We start from the raw sequence: 9239 nt of genomic DNA on the forward strand, positions 1-9239 counted from the left end.
CAGTCAGAATGGCCGTCATCAATAACTCAAAAGACAACAGATGCTAGAGATGATACAGGGAAATGGGAACTCTTCTACACTGTTAGTGAGAGTGTAAATTAGTACAACCTCTGTGGAAAACAGTGTGGCAATTCCTGAAAGAACCAAAAATCAACTTTCCATATGACTCAGCTATCCCCCTTCTGGGAATATATCTGGAGGAATGCAAATCATTCTACAAAAAAGATATCTGCACATGCTTGTTTATTGCAGCATTTTCACAATAGTGAAAACATAGAACCAACCATGCCACTCACTGAAAGTAGAATAGATCTAAAAGATGTGATACATATACATGATGGAATATTACACAACCATAAAGAAGGGCAAAATTATGAACTTTGCACTAATTTGGTTGGTTTTAGAATTTTCAGTACCCAGTGATCTATCACAGAACCAAATTACTGAGTACCACATGTCCTCACTCATAAGTGAACCCTAAACAATTATGAACTACAGAGAGATTGGCAGTGGTGAGAAACTGCCAGGGGAGAAACTGCCAGTGGTGAGAAACTGAAGTGGGAGGGCACACTTCATGAATAAGGGTACCTGATCTCATCCAGCTGATATGGGGACCAAAGTGAGACTTAAACATTACCTGTAGTGATCATTTTTATATCTAACCCTGAATTGTATCTTATATCTTTTTTTTTTTTTCATTAATCAGTATTTTTTATTATGGTTTTGTGGGGTACAGTTAAGGGTTAGGTGTACAATGACGTTTCATTCAGGCACCCTGTAGATAAGAAGTGTTTTGTTCTTTTAAAGTAAAGGAGCAGCAGTCACATAGATAGAAGTGATATAACAGGTTCTATCACTAAATAGCTGCTCAAATTTTTCTTTTTCTTAATAGAATCTGAGTGTCTTTGGAAAAATAACTTGTGAATTTAGATTTTAGTGTAAAATTTTTCTTAGTTCACTTACATTCTTCCTCTCTCTCTCTCTCTCTCCCTCTACATATATATATATATGTTGTAAAAACTGTAACAAAAATTTCTTTTATAAAGTATGAGATACTGTTGTAATTGCATGAAATCTATAAGATACAAATTAAAGTGCCTTTCCTCTTGGCTGACTTTTAAAGAAAAATGTTGAATAAAAGTGACTATTTGTTCACAGACATTCTGTTTAAAACAGAACAATAAATATTTTAAAAATTGCACTGAATTTATTATTTCTCTCTAGCAACATTTTTGGCAAAAAAAACTCTAAAATATTTTACTCTATCTCTTCTCTTAATTCCCAATAAACAGAAAAAAATGTACTTCACATATTACCCACATATATAATTGATTATAAAATATTGTTCGATTTATTGATCTGTCTCTTAATGTACTGTGACTAATACGGGCCCAGGAATTGAAAAGAGATTTTTTTTTTAAAGCTAGTGAGACTTTGTTTATTCATTCATTCATTCACGTGTTCATTCATGTGTTTATTCACATAATACTATGCAATTCTAGCTCAATCTTCGATGCTGTTAGGCATGCAGAAGCAGCCAAGTCCTGCACTTAAGTAGTTTTTATTATGGTAGATGCAGTCTAGCATCATTGTCAAAAAAAGGTTGCATCAGAAAGAATATGTGTTGGAGGATACTGCACATGAATACTAGAATAGTGGATACAAAACGCAAACTTGTGTCCAAAAACAGTTTAGAAATGAGAGGAAAGAACCGAAAGAAAGAACTCTCATGCATTAAATGCTAGTCCTAGACACTAATATGTCCTACACACAGAGCTACCCAAGGCCGCAAAGTTAGTTACTTGCCCTTGGGTAGAAATTTTATTTTATTTTTATTAACTCATTGGTCTCCTTGCCGGTATAATCTGGTCTTTAAGAAGCCCTACCTTACGATAGCATAGCCAGGATTTTAGGCCTTGATACACAATCTGTGATTCAACTTACCATAGCATAGCCAGGATTTTAGGCCTTGATACACAATCTGTGATTCAACTTCGAAGCCATCATTCAAAATTCTTACTGTGGTGAGTTTCAAATATTGATAATGATTTTTTGTACCTGCCTTCTGTAATCAGTCTCTTCATAGTTACGTGTCAAGTATGCTAAAAATACTGATAAGAGTGGTGAGATTCACAGGCAACATTAAACTCTACTTTTACATTTGGACTTCTGGAAACTTTCTTCTCCTACTTTGCCAAGCTACTTGATATTATGCATGACCTCTGTGATCCAAGTAAACCAGTTTAATGTATCCCGTATTTTCTTTAAACTATTTACCCCACATAGGATATTCTACTATTCTTCCCTGTCCCTTCTAATTCTACTCATAATTCAATGTTTAGACTAAATTAAATAAGATACATTCATCACAACCCCAAAAGGGGTGGTTTGAACCGACTCTGGATACCTGGAGTTCTTATTAATCTGGAAAATAATCATGTAGTATCTTGTTACCTCTTTACTGTTGCCGACAAACTGTTATTAAATTTTTAGTTGGCTACAGTCTGACACCAAATTAGATGAGTGAGATTGTGGAGAGCAAAGTGACTTGACATGTATGTTTATTTTAGACTCCACACTGTCCCACATATAATAGTTGATCAAAACATATTGTTTAGATTTACTGATCTGTCTGTTAATGTCCTATAACTAATGTGGACCCAGAAATTGAAAAGTAATGTTGAAAAAATACAAAAATGAAAAATTAGGGAAGAAAGAATTGTTAAAATATTTAAATAAAAACAGATTTGACATTTGGAAAAAACACAAACTGGAAAAAAAATGTTTCTTCAAACATATTTTGCATACCTCTGTAAAATGGCCTACTTTAAAGTCCTGATTCCAAAATGAATTTGTCACGGAACCAAACACGTGATCAGTGACACTAATATGAATTCATTTCTGTTTTCCTTTTTCATATGTCTTTTGGACATCACTATATATGTATAGCTTACACTGAGAATACAAATATAAATGTGCCACAATGTCTGTTTGCTGTCAGCTCGAAATCTACTGGGTGAGATCCAGTGAAATATTATTCAAATTCACTCTACCAACAATTTCACAAATAAAAATGGCCTGTTACACTGCTTTCAGAATTTGAAAATGGTATCAATATATCAATTCTTGACTGATAAAAGACAGATATTGTTTCAGATCTTGCTACTTTGATGATAACTCTTCTTGGTTTATGAATCTTTGTGCCAAGTTATGTAGCATGTAAAGACTTATACATATAGCTATATATTTATCTATAATGCTAATAGGCAAAAAAAAAAAACCCTCAGAAACATTGTGACTTGGTGATTTCACTTGGCTGCATCTCAAGATGCCACATGCAATTAGTACATATAAATTGCTCACTAATCTACTTGATATAAAAGCTTTCAAGCAAGCCCAAAGACATACACAGGAAGACACACACACATACACAACCAAACATGCACACAGACACACCTACAAATGGAATTTGACTTGTGAATCTTGTTACAAGGAAGTCAACCTCCATATTGGAGAAATACATTTAACACCATCATTGAATAAACGCTAATTGACATTAAAGGTGGCATGAATTTATGAATTGCCATAAAAGTGACATGCCTGAAAACTGTAGGCTATATCAAACACAAATCAACTAGACGTTTGCAACAGATTTATTTTTATTTTTATTTTTTGAGTTGGAGTCTCACTCTGTCGCCCAGACTGGAGTGCAGTGGCCGCTCCCGGCCACCGCAGCCTCAACCTGCTGGGCTTGGGCGATCCTTCCGCCTCAGCCTTCCCAATAGACGAAATTACAGGCACGTGCTACCATGACCAGCTGATTTTTTGATTTATTGTAGAGATAAGTTCCCGCCAAGTTGCCCAGGTGGGTCTCGAACCCACGGGTTCAGGCAATCCACTCACCTCAACCTCCCAAAACGCGGGATTACAGGCTGAGCCACTGAGCCCGGCTCAGATTTATTTTTTATATTGCAGGATATTTTTTATGAAACATGAGGTCTGTACTATATAGACAAAGCCTCAAACGATTATGTGGAAGGGCAGTGATAATGTTTAAAAAATTAAAAGTTAAACACTGGAAGCTTAAAATAAGTTTTCTAGGCTATGAAATGTAAAAAACAGTACAGTACTTGTAAGATTATTATAACAACAAAATTATTGGCAATATAAAATCAGAACCACAAAAGGTTATATCTGCAGGTAAGTGAAGGGCATTGGCTTAGGCTTCTGAATAATAACATGGGGTGACTAGACACCAAGACATGATCTGCATTGTAGGGAGTCTTTGATCTATCTGGGAATAAACCTCACAAGTCGAGCCACATTTAAAATAAACATAGGAACTTTTTGATCTAGATTTTGTCAGGCCACCTATTTTAGGGTGTGCAAAACTGAAGAGACATATGGCATTTTAAACCCAGAAGCTGTGAAAACATCACCAGCTGCACTGTACTTACGTAATACATTTGCTCTTCAGCTCGGTTTCTGGGTTACATTTTTTAAAACACCAAGCAGATGTGCATAAAGAAAACTCTTTCTTTTACCTCTTGTCATTAGACATTCTGTAACTCTCTACTGATAAACACTAAGTGTTATTGGCTTTCTCCGTTGCTTCTGTACTCACAAGTATTGAGTCAACATATTTTATTCATATAGATGATTTTCACTATTATGACTTTCAGCTGTGGGCCAATGGGAGATGATGTGTCATATTGGAAAGATGATAGAATTGGGGGTGAATATGGATCCACTTTCTAGTGATTCACAAGCCCTGGCTGTGTTATGTCATTGAGAATGGGCTACTTAACTTTAGTAACTCTCATCTATAAGCTATAGATGGCAAGTCCTATTTCAGTGGGCCACTATCATGATTGGATCTAATATCTGTTGGGTACATTCTTCTCCAATCCATTGTCCATGCATGATATTCAAATTCATTTCTTATCAATCGTGAATGCATTGCACCGTATTCATAACAACAGTAGACTCCAAGCCAATAAATTTTTCTCCAAGGAAATGGGATTAAAAAAAGCTTAATGTATGAAATTATTAATTAGGAGTCTATTTTTTATTATTTTCTACAGTCAGTCTTTAATGTACTTTAATAGTTAAAACTTTAAAAATCATGCCAGATATACAATTTTGAAGAAAAGAAAAAGAGACAGAGCACTAATTACAAGGATTTTGATATTTCAAACAGTTTTCTCTTAAAATACAGTAAATGAGCAATAATCTTACTCTATCCCAGTCTCATCCCATGCCTCAGCTCAGGTGGTCAATATCTCACTGAGAGGTAGCCTACGTTCTATAGTCGAGGATGGAGGGGAGAGTTGCACTCTGGTATTTACCAGTTTTAAGTGGGATTTTGGTGACACTGCTAGTTATTAATGGGACCTTGGGTAATAAGTTCCTTAATATTCTGAGGGCTAATTTCCTCATCTGTCAATTGGGAATTCTAATACCTAAGGGTTGTTGTGAGTTAATGCCTGGAACACTAAGCTCTCAGCAATTATTAATTAGTCTTTTCTGACTTTCACCTATTTTCACAGTGAACCTTATAAAATAATATGCATATCTAAGCATTTATATTTATAATAGTATAGAATTATTATTAAAATTATCCACTATGCTCTGAACAAAGTGTTTTGTGTTGAAAAAAACATAGAAAAAATAACAACCAAAAAAGTCTTATTCTTGAAAAAGCTCACAATCAAACTGCAGACATTGAAAGTCATTAATATTTGTGAGGACGGTGTTTAGAGATTTTATAAAAATAAGGAAATCTATAATACTACTCTACATTGAAAATGAAGCTGATTTCTTTTACTGAATATTTAGTACAGTGCGACTTTTCTTTTAAGCATTCTAGTTACAGGTGTATTTCAATACTGGTATATCTCTAAGCAGTAAATAGAAACTATTTAGAGGTCATAGCGACAATGCTTTACTCTAGAGGGACACAGTACTAGCTGGTGGGGCTCATGTTACAGTCATGTGACATATTTAAACTTAGAGATCACACATCTCTATCTAACAAGATTTTCTGTACATAAAATGCTTCCCATTGTGAGAGCAACTTGCAATATAAGACCACTTAAATGATTATCCACCTTCCTCCTCCTGTCCCTCCCTGGCATTTCTCTCTTTTCTCCTTCCTCCCCTTCCCCAATTCCACTTTGCTTTCTTCTTTTGCTCCTTTTCGTCTTCCCTTCCCTTACTTCTTTCTTCATTTCTTTTCTTATGATGACAGCGTTTCTTGTCTTTTTAACTGATAACTTGACCAAGCCAGGGTTCAACTTATGGTAGAAATATAAAAACAAAATTTTATGTGACTAGCTAAAACCAAGTGTTTTTGATCAATGATCAGAAACTAGGGAGACTAGAAATAAAACAAGAAAAATTCAACCCATAAAACAACTCTATATCACCAACAAAATTAATAGTCAGTGGAATAAATACACAGTTTGTTGGGAGGTTCAAATTATTTCTAAAAGTTTGTATTTTAGTTCTTGTTAGTTTGATTTTTTCTCTTTTATGAGTATTTCAAACCTATTTTTTTATGTTACATTAAACATGTACATTTACTTTTATGTATTTAACTACCACAGACTTCCTTAGGTTGTGTCCTTTGTTGTGTTATGTTTCTAATGCAGACGGTGAGTTACAAACAATACCACATGTAGCTTAAATGTTTGTCTGCCATCTATGCTAGCGTTCATTTTTGGAATGCCTTGAAAGAGTGGGATTATGAAGGCTGCCTTCAAGCCTTGGCTCGTCTTCTGAGTCTAAGAGCTAACCACGCAAAGCATGCTTGTAATTGCACTTTCAAGAAGAAAGTGAGTTGCAGGAGAGGCCATATCTTTTCCGCTGTTTGTGAACATCGACCACTTAGCTACAAAGGATCACCCCCTACTTCTTCCAACAGGCAGAGCTCCTGTTACAGAGCTTCCAAAGGTAATCCATTCTGCTGAGAGAAGATTCTAAATATAAACCAAGGGTACAGTAAAACACGCATGCATCATGCTATCCAAATTTACTGCCAGCCAAATCTTGGCCAAGACCCTAGTGACATTTTACAGAATTTGAAGAAAGTCTTCATGTCAAGTGTGACTATTTTAAAAACGCAAAAGTCAGGTGGGCATGTGATCAGTGAGATAAATCTAGAAGTAAAATAGAACGCTGTTTATAATTGCCCCAGGGTAAGGGACACAAACTATGACTACCAAGGACACACACCTGATGGAGCCTACTCAGAAGCCATCCTAAACATGGCTACAGAGAGAGGTCACATACTTTCAAGGTATGTTCCCCAACTGTGAAAAATATATGCCAAGTGGCTAGCTGGCCCAGTTTCTCTTTCTAGGTCACACTCTAGACTATTTTTCTATGCAGAGGGACGCCTGCTTTGACTTTACCCGTGGCCTACAGTGTATATCTAATTGTGCATGACAAGGAGAGCCCACAGATTATTTCTTAGTGTCAACTCTCTCACTAGAAGATACAATAGTCATGGGAAGCAAAAGTCATTTTTTGCTACATTCATAGCAACAATCATTGCTGCCTATGAATTAAGCAATAGGTAAGCAAGGGGCGCATAGCATAATGCCATGGAGGAACCCTGATCTCCAGACTACACAACCTAATTCTTTCGGAGCGGGCAAGGTCTCAGAACATGGAGAATCGGGACTTTCCCCAAAGGGCTTTCAGAGTAACAGCCCCTCTGCACTTTATGTGGTCTTGTGTAGTAACGTTCTGGTTGAACACTTGTCTTTCAGTGTCAGGTTTTTATCTGTACCGAGGGACTAATAATATTGCATCTTATTGCTGTGAGGACAAAGTGACATAATGTCTTTGAATGTTAATCATTGTTCCATTGGGGCACAGAAGCCACATTTTTTTTCCGCCTGTGTCTAGAGAGTTGTCTTAATGATGTGTTTTAAGGAATTATGAACATTTATGTACTTTGTGGAATTCGTCCAAATATAACCCCCGTGGCCTAAAAATAACCAAGCCAGTGCTGGCATTTCAATCTTAGAAGCCTTTAAATGATGCTGTGTTTCCATCATTCAGGATGCTTTCTGCTGTTTAGCCTTTCAGATATGGATCCTCTCTAAAACTGTCGCAGACTCATCTGAGTAGAATGCAGTAACCTGGGCACTCCCACCATCCTTTGCTCGTTCCTGATACACAGAACACAGCGTGCTCCACTCCAATGTGGGGTTCACCTTTCATCTAGGCCAATAGACCTGGGTGACTTTACAGCTCTACTGCCAGCATGTAAAGCAGTAAGAGGAACTTAACCAACATTAATTAAATCAGTGAATAAATGAATAAAAATGTGTAATGCATAATCAATCTGGTGAGAGTGCTGAATTCCTGAAGGAGTCACGAAAGATATGGAAAGACAGGTTGAATTTAGACACTAATATTTCAAGACACTCTTTAAGAGTTTCTGCAAAGGACATCAAACTTTTAGAAGAACAGATTTTGAGATAGGGTGATAGTCATGGTTTCTTGGAGGAATCAGTAATATGAAATTTAGATGACTGTATATTCAAAACATCTGTCTGTACTTATATCAATGCTCTGGGATATTGTATTTCTCTTTTTCAGTGTCCTCATCTGGGAAGGGATCGTACTATCACTTACCCATTATGGATATTGCAAAAGCAAATATGAACTGTGGATACAATGTGTGATCCTTAGAAATTGAGATTGTGAAAACTTTTGAACCAGATTTTCCTAATTCTTAGACACAACCTGGCTGACTCTGGCATTTTTGGACAATATAAAACGCCTGCAGGCCATAGAGACCATTGGTCACACAGATGTATTAATTGAGGCCAAAGGTTAGGAGACTTATTCTATAAAGGGCCCTATAGTAAATATTTAAGTCTTTGCAGGCCAGCTGGTCTCTGCCTCTGTTTACTTCTGCCATCGCCAGGCAAAAGTGAAACAGGTGATACGTGAGTAAACATGTGTGACTTGTTCCCCTATGATGTTATTTACAAAAACTGGCAACTGGGCAGGACTGAGTGCATGGGCAATGGATCAGGATCCCTGATTGTTGATCAAGCACTAGTATAAGTTAGTAAGGCTTATCGGATCTTTAACTCATCAGAGGGTAGTGTTGGTGCCAGGAAAGTGTCTCATTTTTAAAGATGTAAATTCTGCCAGGCTCGGTGGCTCAGCCTGTAATCCCACGCCTTTGGGAGGCTGAGGTGAGTGGATTGCCTGAA

The 9239-nt window shown here is 36.5% G+C and overlaps 1 protein-coding gene across 1 annotated transcript in view; it reads right to left on the minus strand.

Moving 5' to 3' along the window:
- Positions 1 to 9239, minus strand: part of LOC103274562 (contactin-5) — a 517374-nt gene that overhangs the window by 271131 nt on the left and 237004 nt on the right. The gene's annotated exons all lie outside the window — the stretch shown is intronic.

This window comes from Carlito syrichta, unplaced genomic scaffold (genome assembly GCF_000164805.1).
Source record: "Carlito syrichta isolate Samal-C Ts95f unplaced genomic scaffold, Tarsius_syrichta-2.0.1 Scaffold314806, whole genome shotgun sequence".
In the NCBI taxonomy this organism is placed as follows: Eukaryota; Metazoa; Chordata; class Mammalia; order Primates; family Tarsiidae; genus Carlito; species Carlito syrichta.